Source organism: Pogona vitticeps, chromosome 2 (assembly GCF_051106095.1).
Source record: "Pogona vitticeps strain Pit_001003342236 chromosome 2, PviZW2.1, whole genome shotgun sequence".
In the NCBI taxonomy this organism is placed as follows: Eukaryota; Metazoa; Chordata; class Lepidosauria; order Squamata; family Agamidae; genus Pogona; species Pogona vitticeps.
In genome coordinates, this window is record NC_135784.1 from 60317669 (window position 1) to 60330000 (window position 12332).

Here is a 12332-nt window from a genome sequence, read left to right on the forward strand (position 1 = left end):
TCCACAGTTTTTGCAGTTAGAGCTTTCTAGTGCATAATGTCACAACAATTACAGTTTGAGTCATTTTCTCAAGCTAAATTAATCTTGCAGGACAATCCAGAATTGAAAATGGGGAAGAAACCATTTCTATGGAAGCTATAGAAGGACAGGGAAATTTTTGCTTTGGATCAGTTGATTGGTCAAGGAGATAATGGATTTCCCCCATTCTATTAAATTTTGTATTGGAGCAATCTTTGAATTTTGTTGAGATATATCTTTGGTTAAAATATCAACCTGTCTCATGGATATCAACCAATGTTCAATGGAACTTTATTCTTCCTTCCCTTGTGGTAGCTAAGCAGTTGATACGGTGACACAGGAAGGACCCTATAAATCTAACTTTGAACATGTGGTCTATCATTCCCCATCTTGAATACACTATATTATTGATTCAATTGTTTAATGTTCATTATGTTTTTTATGATATTTTATGATATTTGTAAGCCGCCCCGAGTAGACGCTGTCAAGTGGGGTGGGGTAGAAATCTAACAAACAAACAAACAAACAAACAAACAAACAAACAAACAAACAAACAAACAAATAAATAAATAAATAAATAAATAAGACAGCAACTGCACATGGACACCTACCTGGATATCTGGTTTTCTTTCTTTCTTTCTTTCTTTCTTTCTTTCTTTCTTTCTTTCTTTCTTTCTTTCTTTCTTTCTTTCTTTCTTTCTTTCTTTCTTTCTTTCTTTCTTTCTTTCTTTCTTTCTTTCTTTCTTTCTTTCTTTCTTTCTTTGCTGCCTTCCACCTGCTGAGGGAACCCAAACTGGCTTACAAGGATTAAAATAAATTGGACTAAAACACGGTATATTGCAAAGGTTTTTTTTTAAAAAACCAACAAGAAGAACAATAACAACATATAATAACATTTATCTAAGCACTTAGAACTTTAAGAACGCACTGGAAAAGAGCATAAGCCCAGTATCCAGAAGGGATTCAATCTTTATTGTTAAAAGCCTCCCTAAAGTGGCAGGTCTTTAACAGTCATCAAAAGGATAAAAGAGAGGGGGGCAGCTTAGATTTTTGTGAGCAGAAGCTCTTGAATCTTTTTCCACTTCTTTTCCTGCCTTCCCATTTAAAAGATGATTCTAGCTCTTTATTTGGGGCATTTTTCTTTGTCTATTTGTATGCAGCTTTTCCCTTGTTTTCTCTGTGTGGTTTAAGCACCATTAAAAATCATCTCTGGAATATCATCATATTTGAACTATTGCTATATTGCAACAGCTGTCTAGGTATAGAAGAAAACCCAGAGGTTTAGAACAGCTAGTGTTTGATCTTTGCTTACAGTCCTTTGTTATAAGCCTCTGTAGTTTCTAGATCAATACCTTTGCCAGCTTCCTTTTGACCCCTCTTATCTTCCCAGTGACACATCTGTCGGAAAATGTTCTTCTTTCTTTCATTTCCTATTTTTCTTCTTATGCCTTGCTATTTGTCCTAAATGGGCAGAGCACCTCTTCCCAGACTTCTGTTTCATAACCAAGATTATATATTGATGATCCCTTCCACTTTTCCTCCCTTCCTCATCTTCCCCAATCCTTCCTTCAATGAGCCATCAATTATCTTCCTTCAATGGGCCATCAGTTATCTTGAGAGGGTATTGATCGGCAATTGTGTCAGGTTTCCCAAAGCTTTCTGGGAAATGCTGCTGTTGCTGCTTCCAGTGATGGTATAGGTTCCCTCATTCTGATTTACAGAGGAAGAGGCAGGGAGCACTTTCACCCAGGAGAGACTTAAATTAGCTACATGCTCACAATTTGCCCTTAGGAAAAGAATACCCTTTGAGGTTCTTTCAAGAAAGATGCTGGGTATTTAAAAGCAGAGAATTATGGGGGAGACAATCCAGAAGAGGCTGAACAATTAATATCTGCTAAGACAAACAGAAATGTTAACCTGGGGCCTGTGGCAATTTGTCAAACACTTTCCTATAAAACAGGCTCCTGGCATGAAGTACATCTGCTTCTGCCAAGCTAAGGTTACTGTTAAGAAAGGAACCCAATTTGTACATTGGCTTCATTTTTCCCATTCTCCATAAAAAAAAGACTCAATAAATTAAGCACATACTGTTAGTGTTATTTGCTGTAAAGCTGCTACTAGTGTAATGCCAAAGCAGTCTGTTATGTGCTTACAAAGCTTCTTAGGATCTAAATGAAGAATTTATTTCCTCAAAGAGATGAGCTTTTGATTAATTAAGTTCCTTTTTGTCCTCTTTTTAACATGAGTAAGTATTTTTCTGCCCTGGATGATAGATACCTTTTGTACAATGATGTTTCCTTTTTCCAGTAGGAAAATTTCTATGGTGTAGTAGATGAGTGAAGGATTGGGACACGGTAGACCTGGGCTCAAATCCCCACTCAACCAAAGAAATTCACTGTCAGTTGGCAACAGTAATTGTCTCCTTGAACATCTCACATACCTTGAAAACTCCAGAGTCAGAACTGTTCATGTGTCCCATGCCTGGGGGCTCCGTTGAAATCCGTTGAATTTTAAAACATAAGATATTTGAAACAATTGAAAACCAAAATACCCACAATTTAATCATCCAGACATTAAAAACATTAAAAGCAGTGCACTAAAGACTACGTATGCTGTCCATGATCCTCAGCCCCTAAAGATTCTAATAAATAAGTACATCTTGACTTGTTGCTGAAGTGATGCCAATATCTTCCATGGCTCCATAAGTCACCAGAGGATCAGACTGTCTTAATCAGTTTTCTGTCCCTGCAGGCTGGGGGAAGGGTTGGTTTTGCTACAGCCAGTCCATATCTCACAGGGAATTGGATGATTGAATATGAGCTGAAAAACAAATCACAGAAATCCCATTCAAGTGTTATTAAAGAATGCTAAGAATGTATAGGTACCCAAAGTGATGTAACTAGATAGAGTGACAGACAAGGACTCAGAAGGCCTGGGTTCACTTCCATACCCATTCATGAAAACTCTCTGGGAGTGTGGAACTGGTAAAGCTACTTCTCAAATATCTCACTTACCTTGAAAGCTCTGCTAGGGCTGCTGTGAGTTGGTTCAAACTTGACGGCCCATAACAACAACAACATACAGTATATGTATACAAGGGGCATGGACACATGCTAGCCTTGGCCCCTCCGCCATCATTTCTGTTGCCCAGTATGTTTGGAAAGTGGCAGTCTGAAGAGGACAGGCTAGTCAATCCATGCAGGCTCCTCATGAAATCAGACATGCTGATTTCCCAGTGTTACTGTTTGCATAGAGAACCTCCACACAGAGAGAAGAATGTCCTCTCCTGTTTGTTGCCCCCTCCACAGGTAGAAGCTGGCAGAAATGGGATGGATGGCTAATGCCCCTTCTTCTTTCCCTATTTACCTAAGCCACATTTCAGAATATTTGGATGGGTCTGATGCCATACTTTTTCCAAATTATCTTCGGGCTTGAGAGGCCTAGGATGATACACCCTATTTCTGCTTTGCGCTATTTCTGCTGCCAGTGCAACTTGACCCACAGTCCCACAGAAACCAGAGGAGCTTATGTGCACACTTAAATGTTGGTAACGTTCAATCAACGGCACTCAGTTGCACTTAACTTTTGCCAGATTGCATTATGCTGGATAATGTTGGAAACGCAAAATGTTTCATGCTGAAGCAGTTATTTTCAATTCATCCACTAGCCAGCTCTGCTAGCATTTTGGACTTGAGCCAGTGTACTCTTCTAATGGCCTCAGAAAATGAGATCAGATTTCATTCAGGTACTCTGATTTAATGAGTTTCTGGGACAAGGTTGATTTTCATATTGGTCATATGTTGTGCTGAGCCATTGCTTTGTTACTCACCAGATTTAGCCCCTGGAGAAAGGACGCATTGAAATATGAAGATCTGATTATGAGGAAGTGCTCTCTTGACCTGTGAGTTTAGGTATAGGAAGAAATTCATTCACATACAGTATTACCAGTGAAACTACTGTATGGTTCTATATTTTCTGAAGCAATGAGGTTCTTTTTAGACAGTCTAGTTTATTGATTGATGCTATAAAATAAAATGTTACATAACCATGTTTAGGTTACTGGAGTTCATTCCCCCACATTTGATAAAAAACCACAAACTTGTGAATAAAATAGGAACAAGACACGGGTTGGGGAGGAAGGCAGGTTATGTCAGAAAAGTCAGAGTTTTCTGTGCTAGCCAAAAGGGATTCTTGTGAGACAACAGAAGGAGGCACCCGGAAGGAAGCTGAAGGGATGGTTCCCAGATCAAAGAGAAAGGTGCATCAGTTGAATCAATGGATTAATAAAAGCAGAATTCTGACAAATGGGGCATGAAACAGGTACGTGATACAAAGGGGAGAGGGCACAAAAATGTCGTATTGCCAAACACCCAAAGCAGATACACAAAGGCATTATATAATTATTTTTCCATTTCACAGTGTAACCAAACTCCAGTTTGCCTTTTCTACCCATAAAAATAAATCCGCTTGGCTCTCAACAGCAGATCCCTTGAGAGAAAATGTGTTCCCTAACCCCAAAAGCCAGAATTTATCATGTATTTCTCAGGGATTAGAAATTTACTTCTAAAAATAATTAGGAACAGCTGTAATCCCCAGGGTTCAAGACCAGAATGTCCTTCCAGCCACCTCAGTATGTATCTCCTCAATATCCACAATAGAGCATGAGGCAGCACAATGAGGAGCTACACATGCCAGTACTTGTGGCATGGGATATTCATCCCCTTCCTTCATTTAGTGAAGCTCCACCCATATTATGTTTCACAACAACAGTATTGAGTTTTGTAAGTAAAAGCTAACATAAAGGAACAAATATCATGTCTCTAAATTATGCCTAAACCTTGGGATAAAGGAGTTCATTGTAATACGTTGTAATATCAACCACAGATTATCAAGGAGTTCTTCCAAATTATTCGAGTTGTGATATAAATTAATTTCTCTTTAGAAGTGATCATGTTTCATGGTACAGAATGGGATTGCACCCACAATCTTCACCGGTACACAAAAGACAAACCTATGGCACGTGTGCCACAGTTGGCATGCAGAGCCCTTTCTACAGGCATGCAAGCCGTAATTCGCTGGATCTCTACTCCCCTTCCCCCTTGCAGCCAAACCTGAGAAGGTGGCTGCAGCTGTAGTGCTGGTGTCCCGACAGGCGGCAAGCCAGGATTCGGAGCAGCTGGCACTGGCAGCGGATCTGGAGTGGGGTCTTGAGGCACCTCCATGCCCAGGATTCTCCCTTACGCCGCCACTTCTGGTTCCGCTTCCACCACAGCCTGCCACCTACTGTCCCCCCCCCCAGTTTGGGCACTCGGTCCCAAAAAGGTTTGCGGTCACTGCAATAGACTCTCTCTTCCCCCCTCCCTGTGTGTGTGTGTGGGGGGGGACTGAGGGCCTCCCCCCCACCATGCATGCAGACTATATTGGAGATACGTATTATTCAAATTGGTCCCATGGGAATATGTTCCAAAATAATCAAAAGCCAATTTAGTGTGCTGATGCCCCTCATCATAAATGAGTAACTGTTCCAATCCTGGTCAAGATCAGATATTACTATCAGATGTATCTGAAATTACAAACTTCCTACAAACCATAACTTAAAGCAAGCATCACCAACATAATCTTTGTCTTAAAATCTTCTTTTATTCACCAAGGTCTCCTTCATAAGGAGCGTTCTGATCAGAATGATGAAAAGTATGGCTGTAATGTATACTTGATTGATTAGGATTGATTAACACGGTGCCTTGATTAAGCAGCCAGCATATTTCCTTATTTTAATGGATTACTTTTGAACACAGATGCTTATAAAAACGGCTGATAACAAGACAGGACTCTCTTCTGTCCTAAAAAGGCAGAGAATGCCTGTTATATATCATGTTCTATATTTTTTTATGTACTATGAGCTGTAATACATGTATGTATCATCTAAAAACAGAGAAATTGTATTTTTTGTGCCAGAGCTATTGCTTTTATTCCTGTACAAATGTAATTGATCGGTAACAATAAGGCTTTTTGCCAGTGTGCTGTCTGGATTAAGTTAGTTGTGACTTTCTAGCAGCCTAGAGTGGTCATTCGGCAATCAATCAATCAATCAATCAATCAATCAATCAATCAATCAATCAATCAATCAATCAATCAATCAATTTTGTTTTCAGCAGTTAAGAACATTGAAACAACCCTCCTAAACAAATGGTTTGACTAGTTCTGCATAAATTTTGAGAAGTACACAAGTAAGTCATGGACTCAACAGCCTCCTACTGCTCTATATTACCCCGACACCTGGTATTCAAATACTGGCTGTAATATTTAACCACTAAGACTGGTAACCACTGATAATGGCACCCTTCATGACTTTGGCTGTGACTACATGGTCAAATACCATGGGATTTGCTCTGCTCATAAAATAAGTGAGTCCAAAGTAATTTTTACTGACTACATGATGCAAATGTTGATTTGAATTGGTCTGTGGGTTTTTACTCCTAAAGCAACATTTTTTCCTCTGCTGCTAGGAGTGATTCTACTTTTTTCATCTGGAATGATTCATGGGTTTCCCCAATGTGGTTATGGTACATTTTTGTAATAACAGGAGGCATGGCTATAAGTGATGTTTTGTTGATGTAGGCAGTTAGGGCATAATGTTCAGGATGAGGGGAATGCAATCTTGATTTCTTTCGTCTCCCCAATCATCTTTAAATATATAATTTTAATTTTTTAAAACTTACATATATGACTCTTGAGATTAGCACTCGATCACCTTATCACAGGTCGCCGTTATTATTGTTTCCTGTATTTATACCCCATAAAAAGATCAGCAGAGGTGGGACCAGAGGAAGGAAGGATTGGCAGAGGCACGATCAGAGGAAAAAAAGAAGAGTGTTTTTGGGCTGAAAGGCAAATCACATCACATGCAGTATGAACAGTGAACTCCCAAATCAATACACAGCCCCTGTGTGAGCACTGGCTTGATTTCAAACATAATACAGGCTGCAAATATGTAGTCATACCCTTTGTCTAATTCCACAATGAAGCCATAACAGTGGACATCATGTACTCTGATAGGGGGGGAGAAGTTTTTAAAATAAGCAAAGACAGAAAGAATAAAGTGGAAATAAGTAATCAGCTAAGATTCGTGCAAGTGGGTGAGAGCCCTAGTGGTAAGACAGTGAGCCTAGGAGCCAAATGAGGATTGGAACACAGGTGTCCTTGATGTTTAATGCTGGTCAATTCTGGTGTGTATTGCTTGCTGGCACTTCTGCTGAGTCTAGATTATGCATCTATCCTGCACCATCAGACTTGGCATATGCATGAAGTATTTTATATTGTGACTAGCAGCCTTTTATCAGAAATCACTTAAAAGCTTTCCAGTTTCTGCAAACTTTTAGATAAATATGTCAGATTCCTCTGTGCTGAGTACTATATATAGAGCATATAGCAAATTGCTTCCTATACTGGCTCAGAAACCATTATAAAAGGACACAGGCTTCAATCCCAAGATGACATAAAAGATCGTTGGCCCTCTTGAAGTCAATGCAACTGAACATTTCTGTACCTAATTTCAGAAGTGCAAAGATCTCAGCTAACAGAAATTGCACACACCATTTCTTTATATGGCTATAATCCTATTTTCATTGTCTCTTCTTCTGATTAATTAGGCATTACAAGAAACCTTATCCACATTGCTTGTTGAATAGAAAAAGAGATTATTTAATCAACATGTTCAGATGACAGAGACTACAATAGATGACAGATATTTTTAGTAGGCGGTCATATGGAGTGCAGAGTACAGACAGTGTTATTTGGAAGAGTCTGCTATTCAGCATTGATGTAGAAAGAGTAAAACAATATGGACAACACAACAAAATGTATAATAGATCTGTGGAAGATGGAGCTTCTGGTGGGAGATAGGAATGTCTTCAATTTAGACAACCTTCATCTTCAAAAACTCTGTTCCAGGAAGCTCATTCTTCAAAGATGAGGCAAATATCCACCAGAGAGCACCCTTTCTCTGTTATGGAATGCCTTCCAACCCCGTGCACTTGTAGAGTGATGTCTCCAGGGATATTTGTCTTGTATCTTCACCTTTCATATTAAAGAAAGACTATGCGCTTCAGCAAGGCTATAACCCAGGAGCAGAACTTAGAAAGGTTCATTTTCTGGATGACTAGTCCTGGAAACTCTTAACCAGTATGGCCCCAGACAGCTGGATGAGGGTTTCTGGGAGGAGCCCCCAAAAATTAACATTTGGAAACCATGCTCTGGAAAGTCTTTTCTAATTATCTCAGCTGTGAATTACTATTCTCTTGGGGAGGGGAGTTATTTTGTCTGGTTAGTTGATTTGATGGTTGAATTGATGCTGTGTGCCTTCATTTAAAAGAAAAAGTGTGTGTTTGTGTGTATGTGTGTTAGTGTTAGGAATGAACATGACTGTCAGTTCAGTTCACCATTTTGTCCATAGCTGAATTCACTTAACCCCTCATCAGTTTGAATTTTTAAAAACAGAGTGCATGAACTGTGTGTCGATGTTTTGTGTTCCTTTTGGATGTTGTTTTTATGAATCCAGGCCATGTTGTGTGCACATTTCAATAAAGGACACATGACCATATTGGAGCACTGTTTGGAAAAATGTGGATTTCAAAGTATGACTACATTTCAAGAATGTCAGAAGAGCCATGCTGGATGAAGACCAAACACCTTATTTAGTACAGCACGCTGTTCACACAATTGCGATGGTAAATCTTTTAGAAGGGCACAAGTGCAACTGCAGGGTCTCTCACCTCACTCAGCAACTGCATAAGAGGCATATTAGGCACATTCCCTTGAATACTGGAGGGATACATAGCCATTCTGATTAATAGATACTAATGGCCCTAACCTCCATGAGTTTATCCAGACCTCCTTTTAAATGCATCCAAATCAGCAACTATCACTATGTCACATGGCAATGAATTCTATATTTTAACTTTGCATGCCTCCATCTGTCACTCCTGAAATGCCCATTTTTCAGCTTCAGTGGTTGATGTGGATGTTAGTATTGTGAAAGAGGGGGGAAAAGTCCTTCTACTTTTGTTATACCTCCACATTGTTGATCATTCTCTACTTTTCCGTTGTGTCTACATTTTTCAGAGCTTAGCAGTCCCTAACATTGTCACCTTTCCCCTCAGAGGGGGTTGCTTCAATCCCTTACTCATTTTGACTATATTTCCATGCTCTTTCTTTTCTTAGAACTCCAGAGCTGGAAGGGACCCAATGGATTATGAAGCCCAGCCCCTGTCAAGGACACACTGTGGGGAATCGAGTGCCCAACCTCTGGCTCTGCAGATGCCTAAACCACTGAGCTATCCAGAAGTTCTGATCCAGGCTGGTTCCTGCATTGCTTCTGGAATTGCAAATTAGCTAAATGCAAGTCAAATAAAATTAAAATGAAAAACAAAGATGTTTCTCCCTTTTCCCATGGCTTGCCACTGTTGGAGTGAAGAAAGGTAGGAGAGAAAGGAAGAAGGGGTGCAGATAAAACAAAAAAGAGTCATATATCTCTGTCTATTCAGATTATTGTGTGGCTTTTACAGATATTGAATGGTGATGAACAGGATCAAGATCAAAGTAAAGCATCAATATAAAACACCTGCTCTTTCCCTCCTATTCCACCCTAAGGCTTACAGTACAGGGAGCAGATACTTCATTAATCCAATAGGGGTCTCTCCTGAAAATCTTTCTGTATTACCAAGCCAGATGGAGTTGATGTGATTTTATGATGGAATGGCTATTCTGAGCCCACAGCTAAAAATCTTATATGTCTTTGACCTCTTCGGCATCAAAATCCCCAGGTTTATATTCCAGAGGTGGACAGGAGCAGACTGTATCTGTAGGCTATTACAGATTCTAGCTTGAATCTACATTTAAACATGTGAGACCAGTCTAGAGGACCATTCAGTCCTCTCCTTAGTAGCTACCCACATCCTTGAAAATGACACATAGATAGTCAAGGCAGAGACCATGCTGAATAGAGTGAGCTGTGGTGTAGGGGGAATGATGGATAAGTCAAAATAGGATGGAAGCATCTAATAAATAAAATTCTGCACACTATTTTGAGTGATGACATTGGTGTGGTCAACATTAAGGCTACCTTAAACTCTGTAAAATTTGGCACTCTTTTACCTGCTGACTAAACAGATGAGATGGTTGGACAGTGTCATCAAAGCTACCAATGTGAATTTGACCCAACTCCAGGAGGCAGTGGAAGATAGGAGGGCCTGGCGTGCTCTGGTCCATGGGGTCACGAAGAGTCGGACACGACTAAACGACTAAACAACAGCAAAGCAGGCACAATATTGTTCAACAATACTGAGACATTTTCTGGTGTTTTGAATTGTGGATAGAGAAATACAATATCCCACATTCCGAAATTACAGGCTTTTTAAGAATTGCATTTCCTGCTTTTTAAAACAGAAATTTAAGTATATATATATATCCAATACACACAAATTCCAACAGAAACTTTCCTGGGGTAGACTTACCCAGCGCTGGAAGATCTCAGAAGATGAGCCCATGATCTGTACTGTGGTTTCTGGGAGAGGCCAAAATCAAGAGCCGCTGGGAGGGATGTGGCTGCAGGCTGTTATGTGCCAAAGTATTTTGAAGGGCTGTTTTGGATTTAATGAAACAGTGACGCAAAAATGTGAATGAGTGCAATGCATGCAACAGAGAAGCAGACACACCCTTTGACCTTTCAGGTAAACTAATGTTGCCTTGCCTTCTCCACAGAATGCAGACTAGACAGCTATCTTCCAGTTTCCAAACTCATTCCTCGAGGTTGCAAACTGAGGAAGCGAAGTACAGTAATATAGAACCAAAAGCTTGATGACTGCATGTTTTCCAAACGGTGCCCCCTCACCTTTTGACAGTGGACAGAGCTGGCCTGGTCACTAGGCAAAGTGAGGCAGCCCCTTCAAGAAGACTTTAGATGTCATGAATGGGCAGTAACTAGTTATTCAATTTTTTATTACTTTAATTCTATTGCCAGGGATGGAGAAAGATACATTTTTTCCCTCTTCATGTCATCTTTGAATACTATGCATCTTGAATTGGGTAAGTACGTGAACCTGATTTGGTGCTTCAGTTCTGGTAGCTAGCTCACTTGAGACACCTTTGATAAACCAGCCCTTAGCCATTTTGGTGGTAGAGATGGGTAGTGTTTTCATGAGACTTTGTACATTGCTTGTCATCTCACTAGCTCAATGCTTTAAATATCTGACAGCAGAGGCAAAAGTCAGAGGTTCGATTCCCCACTCTGCCTCCTTGACAGGGACTGGACTTGATGATCCATAGGGTCCCTTCCAGCCCTGCAGTTTTGAGATGATGATGATGATTCTGCAGCTGAATATCTATTTTGCAGGTGACATTTGGTTAATAGGTGAGAATATAGAGGAAGGCTTTGATCAGAAGTCTGGAACTAATTTCCTCAGCATTTATACCTGGGACATGTGTATGCAAAACCCAACCCCTGCTTTTAGTAACACTATCATATAATGATACTGCAGCTTGTACGTCAAACAAATGTTTTCCTCGATCAGCTTCTCTGTTTTCCTTATTCCCTTCTCTTCCCACTCTTAACCAATTCTTCTTTAAACATTAACGGTATGCTGTTCTGCTCTCCCACCTGTGCTGTGTGATATCTTCTTCATATTATCTGCTTGAAGACAGTTCAGGGTGTGAGCTGTAGGGAAATAGATCACAATTTGGATTGCTTACAGAGCAGTCCAGGGCTATTTCCACCACACCCGCCACCCCAGGCAATCACACAACACACAGGGAAATGCACTCCAGCTAGATTCCAATCTATCGCCAATCTGGCCTTTTTTGTCCAGCTGAATGTCTATTATTTTGGGGGGCCATGCTGGAGCTACTCCTGAAAGTAGGAAGATCACACTGTGAAAAGTGAGCTTTTCTGGTTCAATCTGATGTAACCTTTGTAGCTGTCTGATCGTGTCCTCAAATACCCCATTATCCCAGTTGCATTATTTTTTGTCACAAGCTTCCAGGTATGCTTCACAGCTCAAATATCAGTACATTGCATCAGGAGGCTTAGAAATGGCCATGTAGGTGTTTCATATATATATATGAAACATCTACATGGCCATTTCTAAGCCTCCTGATGCACTGTACTGATATTTGAGCTGTATTTATCTGGGGATTCCCAGATATACAGTACCAGCATGTATCTCACAGATACTGGTGGGTTCCAACTCCCCAGCTGGGTGTTTCGAGAGCTGTAGTCAAGCAACATCTTGGGAATAAGATTAGGAAACATTGCCTTAGGA

General features: G+C 40.2%; 2 long non-coding RNA genes across 4 annotated transcripts in view; both read right to left on the reverse strand.

Moving 5' to 3' along the window:
- LOC140704353 (uncharacterized) overlaps window positions 1-2340 on the reverse strand; it is a 44308-nt gene extending 41968 nt beyond the window's left edge. For all 3 annotated transcript variants that reach the window (XR_012083509.2, XR_012083508.2, XR_012083506.2), the window contains exon 1: window positions 630-2340. This is a non-coding gene — a long non-coding RNA (uncharacterized LOC140704353). The remainder of the gene's footprint in view (window positions 1-629) is intronic.
- An 8214-nt stretch (window positions 2341-10554) lies between these two features.
- Window positions 10555-11935, reverse strand: LOC144586679 (uncharacterized). The gene is made up of 2 exons (XR_013541635.1): window positions 11672-11935; window positions 10555-10655 (listed from the first exon to the last, which is right to left on the reverse strand). It is a non-coding gene; the product is annotated as an uncharacterized LOC144586679 (long non-coding RNA).
- Window positions 11936-12332: the final 397 nt, after the last annotated feature.